The sequence below is a fragment of the Rosa rugosa genome, chromosome 4 (assembly GCF_958449725.1).
Source record: "Rosa rugosa chromosome 4, drRosRugo1.1, whole genome shotgun sequence".
NCBI classification, from domain to species: Eukaryota; Viridiplantae; Streptophyta; class Magnoliopsida; order Rosales; family Rosaceae; genus Rosa; species Rosa rugosa.
The window spans coordinates 22,304,015-22,327,828 of NC_084823.1; the positions used below are offsets into that span (position 1 = coordinate 22,304,015).

The following is a 23,814-nucleotide window of genomic DNA, read 5'->3' on the forward strand; positions in this document are numbered from 1 at the left end:
AGTGTCATTACTGTCTTCCAGTCCAATAAGTCTGGTTTATTTAAATGCTTAGTAGGTAAGCGTCCGTTTTGCTTAACTTTTGTACTAAAGTACCTCTTTTGTTACATTTTGACAGGAAACTTGTGGTGATTGCAAGGGTGAGAGAGAAAGAGAGCTCAAAAAGCTGCTGGATAATTTTAATTGCAAAATAAGATTAGTCAATTCAACTTTACAATTGATTCTCTAAACTTGCTTAATTTAATGGGGTTGATAAGATATTTTATTGAATGCTTCAACTTTGTGGTAGCATATAAAATGGGTTGTTGATAAGAATTTGTTATATATATGTTGTGCAATGTATATGTACTATAGTTACAACTTAATGTTTTTTGCTTGGTATAGATAATGGTGCATTCAAAGGTTGTCTCAACACCAACAAAGAAGACTTCAAAATCACATAAAGTAAGGAAGTCAAAGTCTTCAAAGACCAAGGATAGGGAATCTGTTTCAAATAAATCTGCTGCAAGTAAGTAAAAGAAGCACGGGAAGAAGAAGACGCATGAGGAGGATGATGGATGTACTGGAGGGCTTAAGCTGCTCAAGCGTCACCGCATTACAATGTCAAAGATGACAACGAGCATGATTCTAAAGAAGAGACTTATAGTCGACTTTGATAAGAATGGGGATCCAATAGGGAATAATGCAGATGCATTGCAATCCTACATCGGTGTTTTGGCAAGAACCAATATCCCAATTTCAATAGCATCTTAACCTAGGTGTATCCAAGACAAAAAAAAAAAAAAAATCTTTGGGAGACTGTTCTGGTAAGTGTTGATTAATTATTAGTGAGTTTTTCATGTTACAAGCATGTTCTAATATTATTTATGCCACTGATGCTTTGTCATTCGTATTGGGACCTAAATGCAAGAATATGGTCTTCAGTCGAGACTCACAGCATTGTATGTGTTTCCATATTTGGATGCTAGCTCCTGAATCTTTACAATTTCCCGCAGATAGGTTTATACTGCGGTTTATACTGTTGATGATTGGAATGCCTTTGTAAAGAAAAGGACAAGCGATTCATTTATGGTAAGTTTCCTGATCGGATTTTTAACTACAATTTAGAAAGACTGATTGTATTGATGTGTGCTTATTTATGTAAATGAAATGCAGAAAATGCATGAAGAAGAAAAGGCAATCGCAAAAATGTGTATGATCACCATATGTTGCATAAGGGATACGTGGGATTGAGAGAAGAGATGGTTAGTACAAGTGTCGGATATTTTTAATTGTAAGGCTACATCATATATCATTTTAATGTAAAATTGATAGAGCTTTTTTGATATATAGTCTAAAATTGTGCCGGAGGAGGAAATCGATAGAGCAACGCTTTGGGTCAAAGGACGCCAAACCAAATGAGGAACTTTTAAACATGATGCTATTAAAGATACTGCTGAAAAAAATTGTATGTACCTTATACTTGTTTCATTTTGCTATTCTAGTTTGGTGTCATTATTGAATTTCTTAAATTTAACCTGAAACCTATATTGCATATGGTAGGAGACACTGAAACGTAAGGAATGGGATGGCGAACTGATCGTAAATGGAAGTAACGATGTGCTGATATTAGCTTTGGGGACTCCAGAGCACACGGGCAAAGTTAGAGGCGTAGGGGGTTATGTTTGTAACCCAAACATATACTTCCACTTCCCAAAACGCAGAAATGAGAGCGTTAATGAGTCAATAAGACAAAGTGTGAGGAAGATACTTGAAGAAGAGAAACAGAAGTTGGAAGATGAGTTGGGGGAGAAGATATATGCTACAGAGAGGGAAAAGATAGTGGGCAAAGAGAGGAAAAAGATAGCGGCTGAGATAAGTGAAAAGATAGCAGCCTATGAGAGGGAAAAGTGGTACTTAAGCGAGCCTTGCTCCACCGACATCTCTCTACTCACCTGGTCACATTTGCTTTGGAGCTACTGAAAGAAGTTAGACCGCATTAGCTAGTTTTTGGATTAGATTCTCTCTAGTGAAAGAGACAATGATGTAATTTCGTTGGCTTATTAATAAAAGTTGAGTTCTTTTCTTTATGACTTCTTTTTAATTACGAGGTTTTTATTTTAGGAATGGATTCTGGAGAACTGCAATGTCTTGCAGATAGTGCGACTACGCACACCATTCTTCGCCATAGGCAATTATTCTTGGAGATGTTGCCCACATATTCCTCTGTGACTACGATGGCTGGGCTATCACGATTAGTTCAAGGACATGGAATGACCCAATTTCTTTTGCCAAATGGCACCTTGATTAATGTCGCAGAAGCTCTCTACGCTCCTAAGGCAAATAAAACCTTATTGAGCTTTAAAGATATTCGAGCCAACGGATTCCATGCAGAAACACATATTGAGAATGGAAAAGAGTTCCTTTGTATTACCTCTAATGATTGCGGACGAAAGCGCATCTTAGAGAAGCTTATGTGTCAATCTAGTGGACTTTATGTCACTACCATTCGACCTATTGAATCCAAAAATGTAATAAGAGAAGATCTCTTGGATTCCGACACATTTTGGCTTTGGCATGACCGACTAGGACATCCTGGTCATGACATGATGATCCACATACTAAAAACTTCACACCAACATCCATTCTTTCGAGCGAAATGAAGCAAGAATCAAAGATTGATTCCAAGACTTAGTATGACCGCCGCCGCAGCTGCCTCTGGCGTCGCCGTCGTCCACCGCCAGCCTAGGGCCGTCCATGTCCCCCTTGACAACGCCAAAAATGGCGTCACCCATGGCAATGGCGCTATGGGTGCCACTTCCCATGGTTCCAACGCCATGATGGGTGATGTAGTCACAAATTTTGCTCTAATAGCGCTTCAGACGCTCAGAACCAACCAAAATCCTCAATGGTTGCTTCTAAGGCCCCTCCCTCATTTTGCAAAGTCTGTTCCTTAGGGAAATTAGGACCGAGACCGTCCTACGCAAAGGATCCCAAAATACTCATTTCGTTCTTACAGAGAATCCAAGGGGATCTCTGTGGACCAATTCAACCATCATGCGGACTTTTTAAATAGTTTATGGTATTGGTTGATGCGTCGACGCACTGGTCACATGTCACACTGTTGTCCACTTGAAATGCTGCTTATGCTAAACTCCTAGCCTAGATTATCTGTTTACCGGCTCACTACCCAGACCACCCAATTAAGTCAATTCGACTTGATAATGATGGGGAGTTTACATCGAAAACATTTGATGACTATTGCATGTCACTGGGGATTGATGTAGAGCATCCAGTTCCCCATGTTCATACCCAAAATGGTCTCGCGGCAGCCGTTATCAAACGACTACAAATGATAGCACGGACATTGGTTATGCGCACCAATCTCCCTGTTTCCGCTTGGGGATATGCAATATTGCATACAACAACGCTAATTCGTCTACGACCCACTGCCACCAACCTTATTCTGCGTTACAGCTAGTGACTGGGTACGAACCTGATATCTCGCACTTACGCATTTTTGGGTGTGCCATTATGTGCCTATTACGCCGCCACAGCGTACTAAGATGGGTCCACAGAGACGAATAGGCATCTATGTTGGATATGAATCTCCAACTATCGTCGACTACCTTGAACCCTTGACAGGCGATCTCTTTACCGCTATATTTGCAGATTGTCACTTTGATGAGACAGTCTTCCCATCATTAGGGGGAGATACGAACACAAATGTTCAACAGGAACGACGGAAATTGTCATGGTCTGTCCCCACTATGTCTCATCTCGATCCCCGTACAGCACAATCCGAACTTGAAGTACGACGAATTATCGTGCTCCAGAACGTAGCAGACACTCTACCTGATACATTTTCTGATGTTGCTAAAGTGACGAGATCACATATACCTGCTGCAAACATGCTACAAGGATTGACGTCCCTAATAATGGACGTAACGCCACTCCTGTGACACCAGGAGATGGCGCCACTGCCCAGATTAGCAGTGATGTGGTGTCTATGGCCGCAAGTCCCGCGAGGAAGCGCGGTAGATCGATTGGTTCGAAGGATACTTGCCCTAGAAAGAGAGCGAATGAGGCACAAACAAATCATTTGATCATTGATACTCAAAATCCGTCCCATGAGAATGTTCTGGATTATGGTTATGTCCAAGAGACTTCTTTGGGGGATGCCTCAATGTTAGAACCTATCCCTGAGAACGTAGAGACTCTGTAAATTACACTAGTGTACGTGGGATGTGGGAAAGAAACTCCATCATCATTGATGATGTATTCGCGTATTCAGTAGTGCGTGAGATTATTGAGACCGATGACATCAAACCACGCTTCGTTGATGAATGTCAACGTAGAGCTGATTGGCCAAAATGGAAAGATGTGATCCAGGCAGAACTTGATTCTCTAGCGAAGAGAAAGGTATTCGGGCCAGTTGTGTCAATACCACCCAACACCAAACCAGTTGGTCATAAATGGGTATTCATTAGAAAGCGTAATGAGAGAAACGAGATTGTAAGGTACAAAGCTCGCCTTGTGGCGTAAGACTTCTCACAACGCCCTGGAATCGACTACGAGGAGACCTATTCTCCTGTAATAGACGTCATTACGTTCTGCTACCTTGTTAGTTTGGTAGTTTCTGAAAAACTGAACATGCAGCTTATGGATGTGGTTACCGCGTATCTGTATGGGGATCTAGATACAGAGATATACATGAAGGTCCCAGATGGACTTCAGTTACCCAAATCGAGTGGCTCTAAACCACGGAGCGCGTTTGCAATAAGATTGAAATGCTCACTATATGGATTGAAGCAATCCGGACGGATGTGGTATAACCGCCTAAGTGACTACTTGATTGGGAAGGGATATGTTAACAATGAACTATGCCCATGTGTGTTCATAAAAAGAACAAGTTCCAGATTTGCAATAGTAGCGGTTTATGTCGATGACATGAACATAATTGGCACCCTTAAAGAGTTGAGGGAAACCGCCGAACACTTGAAATCCGAGTTTGAGATGAAAGATCTTGGGAAAACACGGTTTTACCTCGGTTTGGAACTTGAGCACCGTGAAGATGGTATTATAATTCATCAATCAGCTTATACCCAAAAGATGCTTAGGCGTTTCAATACTGACAAAGTTAAGCCTTCAAGCATCCAAATGGTCGTCCGTAGTCTTGATCCAAATAAGGATCCATTCCGTCCAAAAGAACACGATGAAGAAGTACTAGAGGCAGAAGTTCCCTACCTATGTGCAATAGGCGCATTATTGTAATTAGCACAATGCACAAGACCGGACATCTCATTTGCCGTGAACTTGTTAGCTAGATATAGCTTTGAGGCAACATGACGCCATTGGACTGGTGTTAAAGATATCTTTCGATACTTAAGTGGTACGATTGATATAGGCTTGTTCTATCCCTACAAAGGGACGATGGATTCAGACCTATCATATGTTAAGAATGCCACCAATAGTGGTTTGCGTTCTCTCTCCCCATCCCAAAACGACATGAGTGTTTTGGAAGGTTTTGTTGATGCTGGGTACTTCTCTGACCAGTACAAAGGTCATTCCCAAACTGGTTATGTATTCACCATGGGTAAGACCGCGATATCTTGGAGGTCTACTAAACAGACCTTAGTCGCTACTTCTTCAAACCATGCAGAGATTATTGCTCTTCACGAAGCAGTTCGTGAATGTATATGGATTAGATCCATAGTTACGCATGTTCGAAGTAATTGTGGTTTGGAATCCACCACAAATGAGCCTACTAGCATTTATGAGGATAATGCTGCTTGCATTGAGCAATTGAAGCAAGGCTACATCAAAGGCGACAACACCAAGCACATATCGCCTAAGTTCTTCTACAATCAGCAACAATAGAAGCTCCTCAAGATCAAAGTGAACCAGGTTCGATCTGAGGACAATGTGGCAGACTTGTTCACTAAGTCATTGCCCAAATCCATGTTTGAGAAGCATGTTGCAAGCATTGGCTTGCGGAAGTTATTTGAACTCCCATAATCATAGTCATCAAAGGGAGATGCAGACATCAGGGGGAGATGTCTATATGTTGATCTCGAAACGTGAAGGGTGTGTTGTGCTCTTTTTCCCCTTCGACAGAGGTTATTTTTGTCCTACAGGGTTTTTGTTACTCGACAAGGTTTTTGACTAGGCAACGAGAGAAGCACCGCGTTTGGGCGACACAAGGGGAAGTGTTTAAGTAAATCCAGATTGTGTTTGGCCCAAACTCTAGGTTACTTGACCTAGTGGTAGTAGGATTTTAATTAGAGATAATCTCGGAGAATCTTAGAGATATCCATTCAATGTATGATTACCTTTCTTTGTACAATTCAGATTCTATGCATTGCAATCCTTTATATAAGGAGGCTTTTATTATCAATGAGAACACACAGAAATTCTCTCTAAAATATCGTTTCAAACATATAACTTTTTTTTTTTTTTTATTTGAGTAAAAACGTCAATAAGCAATTAATAAGTAACCACTTATTCCTCTTACATTGAAGCATATCTACAGGAAATCTAATATTTGGGGAAAAAAAAATAGCATTAATCATGAGTATGGTTCGGTGGTTTTTGACCTTCCTCATATTCATGTTGCTAGTGCCTTTCTTGAAGACATTTAGGAAACCTTTAAAGTTAGAAGATCTTCTGCTAGGCCTAATGTTAGGCCAATAGATTAGTTTGTTTTGCTTTGTGCTTTTGCTGGGCCTTTTTAGGGTCCCTTGTAGCAAAAAAAAAAAAAAAAAAAAAAAAAAAAAAGTAAGCACTTATGCCAATAGACCAAATGGTATTGGGCATCAAAATATCATAAAGAGATAATAATCTTTAATTATAAAACTATATACATAATTTCAGGGGCGGAACCAAAATTTAAAGGTTGGCGGGTCATAATTAAAATGGAATAATTAAAAAATATTTGAAAATAATAACTAAGGAAGTGTATCGGATTTAGATTTGTAGACTTTTTTAAATGACCGACTTTCTGAAAAGTTCATAGACTCTTTAAAAAGTTGATAGACTGTTATTGATTTCTTAAAACCATAGATTTTAGCCATAGTCGTTTACTGATTTATAAAAATTTGTTTACTTTTGTTATGAACGACTTCTATTGATTTTCCAACACGTACAAACAATTAAAAACAACAAACAAAACAAATGCAACCCAATTGCAAAACAAGATATTAACTTGTTGCATCTTCAATGGCTAAGTATCTTCTAATAGACATTGACTAAAATGAATTATTATTACTCTGTCTAGCTAGATTATTCTCATTCCTTATCTCCAAACCAACATAAAGAAACAATATAGATCACTTGATGTTTATGGTTAATTATTCTGATAAATTTTGTTTTAGCTGGTTAACATATATCATAACAATAAATTGGTTATTGTCTTGATCTATATTCAATCAATTGAAATTCAATTGTTCAAGCTTCCTTTCAACCGTAATATAAATTCAAATCGATGAGAATAATTAAGAAGACACAATCCAATATTTCATAACAACAGTATTTAAGGTTTTAGGAGTAGTCCACAGTATTTGGGTTGTATAGTTATTATTAGGTTTGAAAAAGTGTTGGCCGGGAGGGGGAGTCCATACCCCTTCTAGCCTACCTATAGTTCTGCTCTGCATACTTTGTTAAACTAAATTTACTATATACTAATTCTCAACGCACTGTTCATCGGCTTATGAACAGTGCCGGCTCCAGCCGAGCCGTATTGTCAAAAGTCTATTGTACCCCTGCCTCCTGTCTCTTGCGTCGACACCTGGGTGTTCTCAGTGCTATCGTGTCTTTGCTTCTTCGCTGCAGAGAGGTGGAGAGAGATAGAGAGAGAGAGAGCTGCAGCTGCCAAATATAATGCAGAAATGGATTAGGAAAGGAATTTCATAGCTGAGGATTGCCCAAACCTTTCTCTTGATGCACTGCTTTGTTCTTTTTAGTTATCGTTGTTGATCGATCCAGTATATCTTATATCTCATGAATATATATATATATATATATATATATATATATATATATATATATATATTGCTAACAATTTCAATAAATTTGGTATTTACCAAAATCAAACTAAATTTTTTAATATTTTTTTATTTCGGTTTCCAAGAGTCGGTTTACCAACCTCAAATATTCAATCAATATTCAGTCGATTCGGTAATTACCAAACCAAATGGCAGCTCTAAACTAAATACATCTTCCATCACATAAAATATGACTATATATATATATATTTGTATCAAACACACACACACACAGGATCCCTTTTTTTTTTGGCCATTTTGAGGGATAGCTTATTAGACCCACTTTTTGATCACATTTTGGCATCTCGACCGTTTAGTTTTTAGGTTCTAATGTATAGATCACTTTTGCAAATTTTTAGCCAAAATGATAATCGTTAAGGTATCGAACTAGATTAAATCAATGGACGAACTAAATATGTTCAACCTGTACTGTTCATGTTTATAATTGTAAATCGCATTTATGAATGCCCTAACGATTATCAATTTGGCTGTAAAATTTACAGAGGTGATCTACTCATATATACCTAAAAACTAAACGAATGATATGTGGATATGTGATCGAAAAGTGGGTCTAATAAGTTATCCCTTAAAATGGCAAAAAAAAAAAGGTATCATTTCGGTAAATTCGGTATCCACCAAAACCAAACCAACTTGTTCGATATTTTCTGATTTTGGTTTTTTCGATTTCGGTTACCAAGAGTCGGTTTACCAAATCTCAAATAAAAGAAAGAGAGGTAATGGTAACTTTGAGGTGGATTAAACAGGTGATAGAAACTAATGTTGAAATCCAATAAGTGGAGTTTGAAAATATGGAGAATTAGGGGCAGAGATCTACGTATACCATTGGGTGAGCTCAAGCACACTCGATATTTTTATAGATAAAGTTTTTAGTATATGTAATGTAAATTATGTAGGTTCTTGCACAGTTGGCTGACAGACTTTGCTATCATCAAAATAACCCTAGTTCGAGCCCTCTTATGTTTCTTTTTTATGTTACTTAATCCTATTGCTGGAAACCTCACTTATATTTCTTTTACTTATTCCTTCTCCTCCTCCTCCTCCTTTTTCTTTATTTCTTTTACTTATTCCTATTGCCTTCCACTCACTCATTTTTTTTTTTACTTATTCCTTCTCCTCCTTCTCTTTCTTCTTCTTTATTTCTTTTGCTTATGCCTATTGCCTTCCACTCACTCATATTTCTTTTACTTATTCCTTCTCCTCATTCTTCTTCTTCTTCTCCTTCTTCTTCACTATTTCTTTTACTTATTCCCATTGCCTTCCACTCACATTTTTTTTTTTACTTATTCCTTCTCCTCCTTCTCTTTCTTCTTCTTCTTCTTTTTCTTCTTCTTCTTCTTCTTTTACTTATTCCTATTGCCTTTTACTCACTCATATTTCTTTTACTTATTACTATTGCCTTCCATTCATAGCCTCATACAATACGATAGGTTTAATTACTTTTTCCTATTTTCTTCCACTCATACATCTATTAAATAGGTTTAATGTTTTTTTTTTTTTTTTTTTGGAAAATAATATTTCTCCCAGTATGTTATTCTCTCAAATTTATTTTTATTCAATAAAAAATGATTTCAAATCATTTTCTTTTGCGGTAATCTATTTAACAACTCAATAAAATATTAGCGTTGCGATAAAATTTCTTATCGCTTTAGTTAAGGAAATGAAACTTTCCAGCCCACCCCAAGTTTAAATCTTGAATCTGCCACTGTGGAGAATGTTGAATATGAGGGAGAGAAACAGTGGGAAAGTTGTAGCTGTCACGCCCCTGATTTTTAACACAAATAAAAATCGATATACAATCCCATAATTATACATACGTGATCGTTCAGCCATCAATACAAAATACCTGGAAACTTTTTCCCTTTAAACCAAGTACATACTGATGCCTTGAACCCACTATGTCAATATTGACCCGCTCCACAGAGTCATATATTACATAAGCTTACGAATTAAATTGTCAACACAAAATAAAACGTAAATGCTCCTCAGAGCTTACCACACAACGGAAGTCCTTATCAACGATAAAGTCACAAAAATGGCTTCCTACCGTAAAGATGCAAAGGCGCTACCTCAGCCATCAGCCATGATTATCCTGACCTGCAAGATTAGCCCCTACACCATTAAATAGTGCACCGGGTTGCCACACAACAAACCCGGTAAGCTTATGAAAGTTCGTATGTCACGCCCCGAATTTTGAATAATAAATTCAAATCCGAAACATGAATAATTACAATTACAAAATCCAAATCTCGAAACTTCGAGTTCATTATTACAATTCACTCTCACAAGCAATATTGTAAAGCTCAAATGAGCATAACACACCTCACAACGTACAATTGCTGTAAAACTCTAACAATTGCTCTAACCGCACGATCACCGTCCTGGTTCTCCTGTCCTGTAGGATTACCCGCTACACAATTTGAATAGTGTACCGGGAGTTGCAACAACACAAAACCCGGTAAGCTTTTTACAGCCAGTATGAGTAAACAAGAAAGAACTGTTGATTTAATAAAATACATTTCCTTTAACTCAAGTATAGAAATGTAGAAACATCACAATTACAATGATCACCACAAAACCACTTCACTTTCTCACTCTCTTATATATATAAATATATATATATATATAAATATTATACACTTATGAGTCACTCCCCGTTACCCTCATAAGATCACTCAACATTTGGCAGACAGACTAGAGCTCTAACTGATCGTTTCCACCTACCCGGCGCGAGGGCGTGGTTCACGATTTAATGCTATTAGTTTCCACCTACCCGGTACAAGGGCGTGGTTCACTAATAGATGCCATGGTCACCCCCGTGACCTATTGATCTCCACAGATCAATATATCTCAACAAATCAACAATTTATTGTTTCTCAACAATAAATTTAATACCTCTCACAATATTGTTGCTTTTCAACAATAAACTCAACACAACCATAACAGTACATAATATCTCACAATTTCAACAATACATATTATTTCACATAAATAATATATATATAGATAGACATTCACACAGGAATGCCCATTAATACCAACTATAGTTCATATGATTGCAAAATAAAGCAATTAATTATATTGGGTTCGTAATATGAACCACGTGAGGTTTACTCACCTCTAATCCAGCTGCGTCTTCTTAACAGCTCCATTAACAATCTCACGAATCGTCCGCCAAATAAATCCATCGATCACCTAATCCAATAATGATCTTAACTTAGCCAACAACTCAAAAGCACACATATACGGAAACCCACGGTCGGATTCTAATTTTAATGATGATCCAACGGTCAGATCGAAATTATACGATGATCCAACGGTCGGATCTGAATTTAATGATGATCCAACGGTCGGATCCTCACGGATCGCCTTTAGGATCATCCTCCAAAATTATCACGAAGACTCAGATCTTCTTGAATCACTCTAACAAACATCTCCATAAAATTATATGAAAATCCGACGGTCAGATTCTCACGAATCGCCTTCCGAATCACTATTTCTCAATTATACGAAGGTCCAACGGTCGGATCTTCGCCCGTGACCTCACAAAGTCACCGGGACAGTCATACGATCAACATATCCAAAATTGAAGCAAAACCGATGGTCAGATCTTCACAGATCGTAAACCGAAGATAAACGTAAAAACGTTAAATAGTAACGTCAAAACGTAAATCCACTATTTATCAACTTTTTCTAACATGACCATGTTATATATCAAAACGCTCGTATGGATGCATAGATCATCGCCTAGATAATGAAAACTCGAAATATGGTCTGATGCGCCGCCACAAGCGGTGGTCAGTGGGCGGTCAACGCGGCGGTCAACGCCGGTCAACCACCTCAGATGGCAAAGTGACCAACTACAAACTGGTTCAAAATGAAAGGGTGGTCGACTTTCATACCTGGAGCTAAGTCTGGTTTGGCCTAGATCGTCCTAGATCAAGCGTTGAAGTTGGATTAATCTCGTGCGTCTGATCAGATTTCAGATTAAATCAGGGACGTCGAAAAAGTCAAACCATGATCTAGCGTTCTATACACAAAATCGTGATGAAAGGCTTACATGGGGATGATCAGCATGAAGAGGAGATCACGAAAATGGGAACGATCGGCCCATGCTACGCCGGAAAAGTGGTTTTCCGGTCGGGTCGGGTTCTAGCTTCGGGGGGGCTTCGATCCACTTCTGGGGGCAACGGCGGAGCAAGATGACACCACCAGGCGACTGGGCGTGCGGCGGCGAGTTCGGGAGGCGCCGGGTCCTGAGCTGGAGGTGGCCGGAGGGTGGTGAAAAAGCCGGGTCGGGTCGAGCTCGACCCGCCGGGTCTGAGGGTTTTCGATCGAGAGAGAGAGAGAGTCCGGGGGACTATTCCGCAAAAACAGAAAAGTTTCGTCCTTAATGAATAAATCAGAAATTTTTCCTATTTATAGAAAATTTCCAATTCTCAAATATTCATAACTTAATCATACGAACTCCGAATAATGCGTTCCACATGTCCACGAACTCGTATCGACGAGCTCTACAACTTTCATGAAGGAAGTTTTCCCAAATTTTGAACGTATAAAAAGTCAACTTTGTTGACCCCCTAAAAACGTTCGTTTTCGAAAATAAAATCGTTCGAACTAATTCCACAACTTCTCCAAGCTTCGTACTCGCTCCTACTATCGTGAAATCATTTCTAAAAATCCACGAAATTTAATTTGGATTTTTTTTCCGGGGTATTACATCGTATGAGTAACTCAAAACCACCACTAAACAACTCACACCAAAACTAAGGAAAATAACTCATGCCTTGATCTCCTTACTAACACTTAATAAAGGAAAACAACTCACTCCTTGGTTCCTTTCAAATCACGAAATAAGGAAAGCAACTCACACCTTGATTTCCTATTCAAATCACGAAATAAGGAAAACAACTCACACCTTGATTTCCTATTCAAATCACGAAACAAGGAAAGCAACTCACACCTTGATTTCCTAAAAATCGTATATAAGGAAAGCAACTCACACCTTCTTTCCTTAAAACACAAATTCATGAGTTAGATATAACCTCGCACCGTTACCCCATGAATTACACTGGCAGACAGACTAGAGCTCTAACTGAAATTGTAACCACTCGTCTGGTCAAAGACGTGATTACTCGATATACTGCCAAAAGTCAACTTGGGACATTAAATCCTCGGGCCTCTCGGTCCCTCAAAGTAAAACATTTAAAGAAGTCACACAGGACTCAAAATGTTACACTAATCTCAATGCTTTTCAAAACAATAGAAATCAACATTTCCACAATCATTTGTTTTCCAAAAAGCCATAACCCAAAACAATAAATGAGCATAATCATGCATATTGTTTTCATCAATCAACAAAATCCACCAACACATATATATTTCACGTAAATATATATATATATATATATATATATATATATATATATATATATATATATATACGTAGTCATCCGCTTAGGAATGCCTACTAATACCTACTATAGTTTGCAGTTAAATAAATAACTCTCAAAACGATAAAGGTAATTGGGCTAAATACTGTTTAATACCCTGTGGTTTGTGCCCAACATCAATTCAGTCCCTCGACTTTCAATTTCATCAAAAACACCCCTGCATTACTATATCTCGTTTAATAGGTCCTTCCGTTATCACTCCGTCAACAGCAGCAGTTAACTCGCTGACATGGCATGCCACGTCAACTCCCGTGGGCCCATCTCTAAGGCAAAATTTCCAAATTGTCCATGCCTCCATTCTAACCCCTCTCTCCACCGTCTGCCTTCTCACCCTCCTCACCGCAACTACCTCGCCGGACACCGCCGCAACTTACCCCACTCCGCCGTCTCCTCCGTCGGCCTCTCCTCGCTCCACACTCTGGAATCTTTCCATCAAACCTGGTTAGCCTGGTTCGACGGGGACATGATCCTCACCAAATTCCCATCAAATTCAGTTCACCATATTCTAGTAATATTAAGCTCCAATAGAGTAAGATGAAAGAACACAATTAACACCAAACTAACACCATGAATTAGAGAAGTTCAAACAAACAAAAAAACCCAGCAAAATCCAAAAGGGTATTCCAATTCAAAACACCCACAAAGTAGAAACAAGAAACAAAAATCCGGAATCAAGAATTAAATCAAAGAGATCAAGTCTTTGGATACCAAAATGATCAAGTCTTTGGATGTCTCTCTCTCATTCCCAGCCACACTTGAGCCTGAACACCCCCGCCCTCAAGGAGAAGCAGGAGGGCTCGATCAAATTGGTTCCACCTCCGGAAATTCGCCGGAAAACTCAAACATCTTCTCCTCTTCGATTCTCTGTCCCAAGTTGACAGATGGACAAGCAGGTACCATAAGCTTCTTCACCTCGCCAAGATGAAGCTACCGCTACCAGTCTAGCGTCCATCCGTGGCCGGAGTCGGAAAATATGTCGGAAAATCCAAGAAGTTTTTGGGCTTCGTCCTGCCATCGTCGCTGCTAGTTTGGAGAAGGGAGAACCGGGCTCCGCTTCACGCCGCCGCGAGGAAGCTACCGGCGCCAGTGCTACTTCTACCGCGGTCGGGGAGTGAATCTCTCAGATCTCCATCACTCCGATTCGATCCCACCATGGCCAGATTGGAGAGCTTGATCGGCCTCGTCAACCGAACCCAGCGCGCTTGCACCTCCCTCAGCGATCATGGCGGCGAGGGCATGTCCCTTTGGGAAGCTCTCCCTTCCGTCGCCGTCGTTGGAGGCCAGGTTATCCATGACCTTTTCTAGTTGTGAATGAAATCGTGATGGAGAGAGAGAGAGAGGTGAACAGTGAGGGCTGTAATAGGATTTATGGGTTAGAATGGAGGCATGGACAATTTGGGAATTTTGCCTTAGAGATGGGCCCACAGGAGCTGACGTGGCATGCCATGTCAGCGAGTTAACGGTTGCTGTTGACGGAATGATAACGGAAGGACCTATTAAACGAGATATAGTAATGCAGGGGTGTTTTTGATGAAATTGAAAGTCAAGGGACTGAATTGATGTTGGGCACAAACCACAGGGTACTAAACAGTATTTAGCCCTTAAATTCCATTCGTAAATGAACCTTGTGAGATTACTCACCTCGAAATTCCCGCTGCGTCTTCAACACAGAACAAAGCAGCTCAACCACAAAATAACCGTCCAAGAATACTTCGTCAAATACCTAATCACATACGGTTTCAACTTAGTAACGATTCACAAACGATTTAAGTCTGAAACCCCCGTTTTGAACTAAAATCCCCAAAGTGACGCCAATCGAGGCGAAACCACATCCGAGACCACCCAATGTCTCCGGAATACTTCTACGATTGATATGTCAAAATCACAAGTTGATCAAATGCTCAAATCCTCACAGATCGAATCATCAGACGGTCCAAAACCGTAAAAATCACAACTTAATCATACGATCTCCAAAAATTACGTATTATATATCGAAACGCTCGTATCAACGAGTAGATGATATATAAAACCAGAAACTATCCCTTACATGGCCAGAAGGCCGCAAAAACGCCGCCACAGTCGGTGGCACAACCACCACCGGCCAAAACTCAAAACTAGATTAATCCAACCGTCCAAAATGTCAAGAACAACAAATAGATCAACTTTAATACCTGGGGTTCAAGCCAACTCTGCCTAGATCACCGCCTATCGCCGCCGTGAACTGTTCACCGTGAGTTGATCCGATTCCGACGTGAGTCGATCAAAACAAACACCATGGATCGCTTGAGGAGGCTTCTACGAACTCAAAACAGGAAGCTTGAAGTCGTGCAGTCGCCAAAGCTAGGATTTCCGATCGGGTCCGACTGCACTCGAGTTCGCCGTCTTCCAGCGCCATACACAGTGAAAATCGTCGATAGAGGACGTCACAGGGAGGAGCGCATGGTGGAGGCGAGTCGGTCTGGGCTTGTTTCACCGGTAGAGGTCGCCAGAGATCGGTGGAAAAGTCGGGTCAGGTGCGCCGAGTACGGGTCTGGTCACCCGCGGAAGAGAGAGAACGGAGGTTTTGTAAAATTTCCAGAAAGGGAAACTTGCAAAAATGAAAATAGTAAGTTTCCGAAAACGGAAACCCATATTTATAGAATTTTCCCAAACTTCAATCGCTCATAACTTTCTCATACAAACTCTGATTTTCGCGTTCCACATGTCCACGAACTCGTATCGATGCGCTCTAGAACTTTCGTGAAGGAAGTTTTAGGAGAATCTCAATGTATCAAAAGTCAACCTTGAACCCCCCTAAATCCGCATTTTTCGAATAAATAATTGTCCGAAACAATTCAACTTCACATATGACATACAAATAAAGCATAATAACAATAATTCGTACAACTGGTCCATTATTAATTACTAAAATTAAATAACGAAAATCCAGATCATCACAGTGGCAGTGCCAATTACTTTTTAACTAGAGAAGAAAAGATCACGTTGTATTGGTAACAACGTGAAAAATCAAGAAAGTTTATATGTTTTCAATATGGATTAACATTGTCACGCCCCGAATTTCAATCACAAATAATAATACAATTTCAATCAACACAAGAACTCCAGGCGTGATGGTTCGAACATCAAACAAAACAGTTAAGAAAATTTTCCTTTAAACAAAGGCAATCAACTATGTCCCGAACCCACAATGTGAATACATACCCATTTCTTTAGAGTCACATATTACATTACACAGAGTTTACAAATTAAATTGCGTTAACAATATAATAAGTAACTGCTCCTCAAAGCTTACTACACAACGGAAGTCTTAACAATAGTAAAGCCACAAAATTAGCTTCCTACCCGATCAGCTGCTACAATGTATCAGCTTCAGCCACGATTTCGCTGGCCTGCAGGATTAACCTCGATCTACACCATCGAATAGTGTATCGGGTTGCCACACAACAAACCCGGTAAGCTTATGAAAGCTTGTATGAGTAAACTCAAAACCACAAGGCAGAAACACATTCTTAAGTCACCTCAACCTAAACAACGATAAACACATAACTCACAACTACAACCATTAGTTTCATATCCTTCCATATCATACTTACGTAAGTCAACTCGTGACTAAAACCACATGCTCAGATTCTCAACCTAGCATCCAATTACACAAATTCCAGTCAAACAAAACCTCCTCAAGTAATGTTTGAAACCATTTAATGCACTACGGCGAATTACAAAATCACACTCATTTCCTCCCCACAGGAAGCCTTTGTCATCAACGTGACATTAAAGGTGAAAATCAATGAAATCACCTTCCTATCCTCCCCACACGGAACACTCGTCACCACTATGGCTCTTCAAATCATTCAAACCCTTAACAGCAAAATCAAGAAGAAAGCAAGGCAATCACAATACAAACAAAGGTAAATCAATTCGTAGTAGCCTTTGCGTATAGTTTTAGTTCAGGAGGTTACATTAAAACAAACAATTCAAATCATAGTAATCGTCACAACTCCATGCCCTCACATCTATTGGTAGCTTCGATCATCAAGTTACCCTCTCATTGGTTGTTAACTTAATAACAAACATACCTCTTTCACTGAGAAATCATCACAGCAACCCTCTTGATCATTGTTAACTTAAGAACAATTCAACTACTTTACAGAGCAATCATCACACTGATCATCACACAGATTTCACTGGTCATCACTCAGATATTCCCACATGCTTTACACAACATTCATCACAAAGATCATCACACTAATTTCACCTATCATTACATAGATATTCCTACACATGCTTTACATGGAAATCATCACAAAGATCATCACACTGATATTCCTAAATATGCTACCATATCTTAAATCACAATTTAAGATAGTCATACTAGACCCATGGTATCACAACAAATGAAATTCTACAATCACAACTCAATACACAATTTCACTATTCTCAAACAATAATGAACTCAATTCGAATCATTGTTTGCAATCTCAACAAATGATGTTCTATAATCACAACTCAATACACAATTTCACTATTTTCAAACGATAATGAACTCAATACATCATATACTGCTCATATCACAACAAATGCACCGATACATATATATTTCATGTAAATATATATATACGTAGTCATCCACTCAGGAATGCCACTAATATCAACTATAGTCACAGTTAAACAATTAACTCCATGATAATATGGTAACTTGCTACCACGCAGATTTCACTGGACGCGCCACCACGCGCTACCACAGACGGCTGCACGTGCACCGCAGGCACTGCAGGACAAACTCAAAACCACCTTAATTCAACCTCCAAAATGGAGCTAACACCAAGAGGAGCAACTTTAATACCTGGGGTTCAAGCCAACTCGGCCTAGATTGTTGTCGCAAGCCCAAGAATTTCTGTTCACCTTGAGTGGCAGTTCCACAACGAGAATCGATCAAAACCACCTCCAAGGATTGATAGAGGAGGCTTCCATGAGCACAACAAGATCGACTTCACCTCCAGCCGTCACCGAAATCGAGAAAACCGATCGTGTCTGTCGCCACAGATCTTCACCGCCTTACTGCACCATCGTGGGTGAGAATCGCCACTAGAGACCACCGTAGGGAGGATCGGAACGAGGAGAGGAAGAGATCTAGGTAGGTTTCGTGGTCTGCCGTCGCCATAAAAGTTGGGTCTTCCATTCGAGTCCAGGTTTGGTCACCAGGAAAACTGAGAGAGTTCAGTTTTTGGAAAATTCTGGAATTCGACAAAAATGGCAACTTTTATTTTTCGTGCAAACCAATCCAGAAATTTTTCTATTTATACAAAAATTTCCGAAAATGGAAATAACTTCCACTGACCATAACTCTCTCGTACGAACTCCAATTTACGCGTACCACATATCCACGAACTCGTATCGACGTGCTCTACGACTTTTGTGAAGGATGTTTTTTGGAGAAACTCAACGAATAAAAAGTCAACTCCTTGACCCCTTGAAAATAAAACAGTTCAAGTAATTATTCGTCCGAAACACTTCCGCTCGTCCGAAACACTTCCGCTCCATCCATTAACCACGAAATCTTCCCACAACTACTAATTAAGTTCCGAAAAATCCTTGAAAAATAATAACAAATTTTCGGCGCATCACAAACATTCTTTCTCTTCTCACATGCATGAGTACAGTATCACATGTAAATCAAAAGTTGAAATGTGACAGTTGTATAATCAAAACTTGAAGGTGGATTGGCCTCCTTCCTCCTTATCTAATATCCTTCTATATGATGTTGTTCCTGCACCTTCGTAGTTCTTTTCAGCTTTGTTTTGTTGAGCAGTTTTTTTGGCTCTCTCTTTTCAGCTTTGTTTTGTTTCTATCTCTAATCCTTCTGCTTCTTTCCTCACCCAACAAGCTAGTATGATGAAATACAGTGTCATTCAACCATTAATGAAATGCTTTCGCTCTGGCGAGGAGCAGAAGGTTCGCGAAGAAAAATGTACAGGTTGCTTTATCTTTAAATCCATTAATAATCAAAATCTGGAAATTTTAAGTTACAACTGTTTAACCTAGTTAAGGAGCTCTATCTTTAAACGTAGGGATTGAAGTGCCCATGGTATTCACATTTAAAGATTTGGTAGTAGCATCGCATAACTTCAACTGACAATTGTTGGCTGGAGACGGGGGAACTGGAAAAGTCTAAGGGGTATCTAGAGATTGGTCAGGTAAATCTACTATTTTACTAATTGATTTTAACTATGTTGAAATCATGAAATGTTACGTCATGTAAATTCTTATTAACTTTAGTTTTTGAGTATGGGGAACGAGGAACATGACAGTAGTACGTTTACATGTTTCCAGAGAAGAAGAAGAAAAAAAAGCCTATGGTCTCCTGTCTCACTCTCTCTCTCTCTCTCTCTCTCTCTCTCTCTCTCCTCTCTTCCCCTCTTTATATTTTCAACAGGTGATCTCCTTTCTTTTTTCAACCGATGGTGCAAGAAAAAAAAAACCTAGAAATAAAAATTGGTCCATCAAAAAAGGAAGAAGAAGAAGAAAATAGATAATTCAGTTCGATTAGAATGATGTTGATATAGGATTTGCAACTGATTCAGGGACAAAATAGCTTCGTTTTCTCCATACTTCATTACTGTTATGTGTCTTTACTCAAATGACTATTTAATACAATCTGTCATGCTTGGCATCATTTAATACAATCTAGGTTTCATGCAAAGAATAAAAATACAAAGAGAAAGACAAAGACAAGCTGTCTTTTACCTCTACTAAGGAAAAAGTACTCTTTAGGCTTTCCATTAATCAATAAAGAGAAAGAAACAGAAAAGATGCATTCCAAAATATGCTTTATTCAATGATCATTAAAACCAAAGCTTCCTTGGCAAGCTTTGACGTAGTGCCAATCTAGATATTCCTAAGCTTTTTCAAGGTCAAGTTTTATGGCCATAGCGCCAATCTTTCCTTTCTTCTTTTGAAAATCATAGAGAATTTCATGAATTATTAAAACATTAAAAATAGTTCTAGTTTTATCAACTTTAATAACAGCTAAAGAAATGCCGTGTTTGAAAAAATCATTCACAATTTTGAATATACTTCCTTGTGCCAAGTTCCAATTTTTTTGAAAGAAAATTGCATGAAGGTATATATATATATAGTTAGTTAGTTAGTTAGCATTTCGATAAATTCGTATTTACCAAAACCAAATTTTTTATGTTTTTTAATTTCGGTAATCAAGAGTTCGATAAGTACCAAACTAAATAGCAACCCTAGACTAAATACATCTTCCATCTCATAAATATATGACAACATAATTTATATATACATATTTGTATTAAAAACTCAAAATGCTAGCTATATATATCTAAATTCAATACATGGGCTAAATTCAATTTATTACCTCATAATTTACACCCAAAATCAGGTAAGCCCCTATAGTTTTTCATCAATAAGACCCATGTACTCACCAATTTAGCAATTTTGATAGTTTACCTTGTAAGTTGCTGATGTGATTTAGATGAGACCCTAGTTAGTAAAATTCGGGATGAGAATTAAACGTCAAAAATACGTTCGTGAATAATTCGGTAAGTTTTAGTTAAAAATACTTTGAAAAATTCGGCCATAAAATACGGAAACGGCAAATTATAAAATTTGACACGTACGTGTTTAAAACGAAATGTAATGAAAAATACGGACAGAAAAATAAGGATTGATATTTGCCATTTCTTGTACTTATATGTAGTTATATTGTAATACCCGAAATTTCGTTATTAATTTCTTGGACTTTCCTAGAATTAATAAAGTGTTTGTTACACTATGTCAAAAAGGCCTTCAGACGACAGAACTGTTCTGTCGTCTGAACGAACGAAAATGTGTCGTCTAGTACGATGTCGTGTCTTGGGCGTATCGAACGACAGAAGAGTTCTGTCGTCTGAATTTTCAGACGACATAAAAAATGTGTCGTCTGATGAGTTTTGCATTTTGGGAACATTGTGATCTGTTTCTTTAAAAGCATTCAAACAACGGTTTTGTATTGTCTGATAAACAAAACAATGACATATTTTTTGAAATACTATTCTGTGAAGCATATTGCAAGACTTATTTGTGTGGTCTGAATGCCCTTAAATAAGAAATATGAAGACTCATATGTAGTGTCTTCTCTCATACAACAACACTTAAAGGTTGTGCTAATTTACTTTACACGACAATTATATGTGGTCGTAAAGTGTATCAGAGGACAATTAAGTGTCGTTCTATGGTTGATTTGTATGACATTTAAGTGTTGTGTGAAAGATTTTTCAATTATACATATGTGATGTTGGGAAATGGTTTAGACAATAGATTTTTGTTATGTCAATTTCATTACGACGACAATTTACTGTCGTTTGAGATTATTTAGACGACAAATTTTTGTGGTCTGAATATAACAAGGACCACTAATAGTACGTTAAAATTTGCAACCACACATTTTGGTGTGCTTTTGTTGTAGCTTGCAGTTTGTAATGACACATTTTAGTAGTCCCCTGTACAATTGGTATGCATGCATTCTGGAAATTAAAATTGGCTATTTCTGAAACCATAAAATCCACATCCAAAATCATTCATTGCAATTTCCATTAATCCACCATTGTCTCATGTACATAGTTCTAATCATCAACATCAGAACCTAATCATCAACATCACAGTTCTAATCATCAACATCAGTTCTAAACGGCCCATATATACTAAACTGGGCAGCCACCAAAATATATGCATGCAGTACTGCTTGCTAATAAGCCAGAAGCACAACACAATGTGGGCAACCAACTAAACAACATAGCAAAATAGCTAGCAGTACTGCAATCAAAATCTGGCCTATATATATATATATATATATATCAACTATCCATGTCCAAAAGTTGATGCACTAGTTAATAAACCTACACATGCACTAGTTATCTTTGAACTTCATAACATACTTTGCCCACTCTGCCCGGACAACATCAACATTCTCCATTGTGTAATAGTGATTTGCTTTTCTTTCCCACTGCAAGGACAGAAGCTTAGTTATGCATCACAATGGATAATTAATCCAATAAATCACTAGTACAATAAATTAGTTACTGATTACCTTAGCACTCCACTCTTGGTTTTTGTCCTCTACTATATCCCTCATGTAATGCATAATCCAATATCCACAAGTCTTATCACCGATCTGCTCCGGAATGCCCTGAAAGAAATAAATATTTTCAGTACCTAATAAACCTTGCCTGAACTAGAAAAATGCAAATATAAATAGTTAGCTAGATGGGGAACACATACACTGATAAACATGAGGGAGTGAAGAGGATGGGTATACACTGATATGAACTTCATCTTTAAACCCGGGAAGCTCAGTTACTCTATTAGCAGTACATGGATGCAAAAAATCCATATTCGCCTTCCTCATGTCTACCTATAAAACATAATTATACACCATTAATGACACTGACTGGGTATACCCGATTCTGTCAGTTTACCAATACCCCAATTTATTTAATCATTAAATAACTCATGTTGTTGACCCAAGCATGGAACTTACAGAATTGTTGAAGCAGAGGAATCTGGCTTCATAGGTGACACAACTAATACTGTGCATTCTGGAAGTTTTCAATGCCTGAGATGTGAAGCTTCTTAACACCTGTTTGACAAAGAGACTATTGTTAGAAACAGAGTTGATCACAGAATGACTATCGTAGGGTAAGCAAAGTTGGTAACTAAATCTATGTATAACAACCTCTTACTTGTATTAGTAATGTGCTTCTAAATCTTCAAACAAAGACTTCCTGTTTTTGATGATAGTGAAGGGCCTAAAAATAAAGATATAAGTTACTTGAGTCAACTATAAAAAGAGACACCGAATCAGAGGTATAGTATAACAACAAAGGGTGTCCAGGTGAGTTCCCCAGCTTCTACAAATGCAGTAATATAGTCTGATCTAAAATTGAGCCTTGTGGGATACTTTGCTAGAGTCGAAATATTAATTGAAAACTCAGATATATTGCTTGACCCCACATACAATACTCTTTTGTATAGTCAGCAAACAAAGATTAGAGTGTCCAGAAAATGAAGAAACCATAAAACAGGAATAGATCCAAATTCTACCTTGTACTTGGAGGCCTCTTGCACTTGCTGAATTACACAGGCAAATCCGAGAACCAAAGATGCAAGAAAGATATATGACTGCCTGCACTTTTGATGGTTAATTAGCTTTCTCAAACCCATATAGGACCAGCATGCCAAATCTCCCACAAAGCATTTCTACGTGCAATTACAGAATTCCAAGTATATGATTAGAAACTTTGAAACAATACAGCTTAACAAATAAT

General features: G+C 38.4%; 2 long non-coding RNA genes across 3 annotated transcripts; one reads left to right on the plus strand and one right to left on the minus strand.

The window, feature by feature from the left end:
* Positions 1-1,007: 1,007 nt before the first annotated feature.
* On the plus strand, positions 1,008-2,049 carry LOC133742380 (uncharacterized). Its single transcript, XR_009862535.1, has 3 exons — positions 1,008-1,068; positions 1,153-1,241; positions 1,330-2,049. It is a non-coding gene; the product is annotated as an uncharacterized LOC133742380 (long non-coding RNA).
* A 20,008-nt stretch (positions 2,050-22,057) lies between these two features.
* Positions 22,058-23,284, minus strand: LOC133742191 (uncharacterized). Of its 2 annotated transcripts, none has more exons than XR_009862408.1 (5): positions 23,223-23,284; positions 23,028-23,126; positions 22,769-22,901; positions 22,578-22,676; positions 22,058-22,493 (listed from the first exon to the last, which is right to left on the minus strand). It is a non-coding gene; the product is annotated as an uncharacterized LOC133742191 (long non-coding RNA). The 2 variants fall into 2 exon arrangements; XR_009862409.1 differs by having other exon boundaries at positions 23,230-23,282.
* Positions 23,285-23,814: the final 530 nt, after the last annotated feature.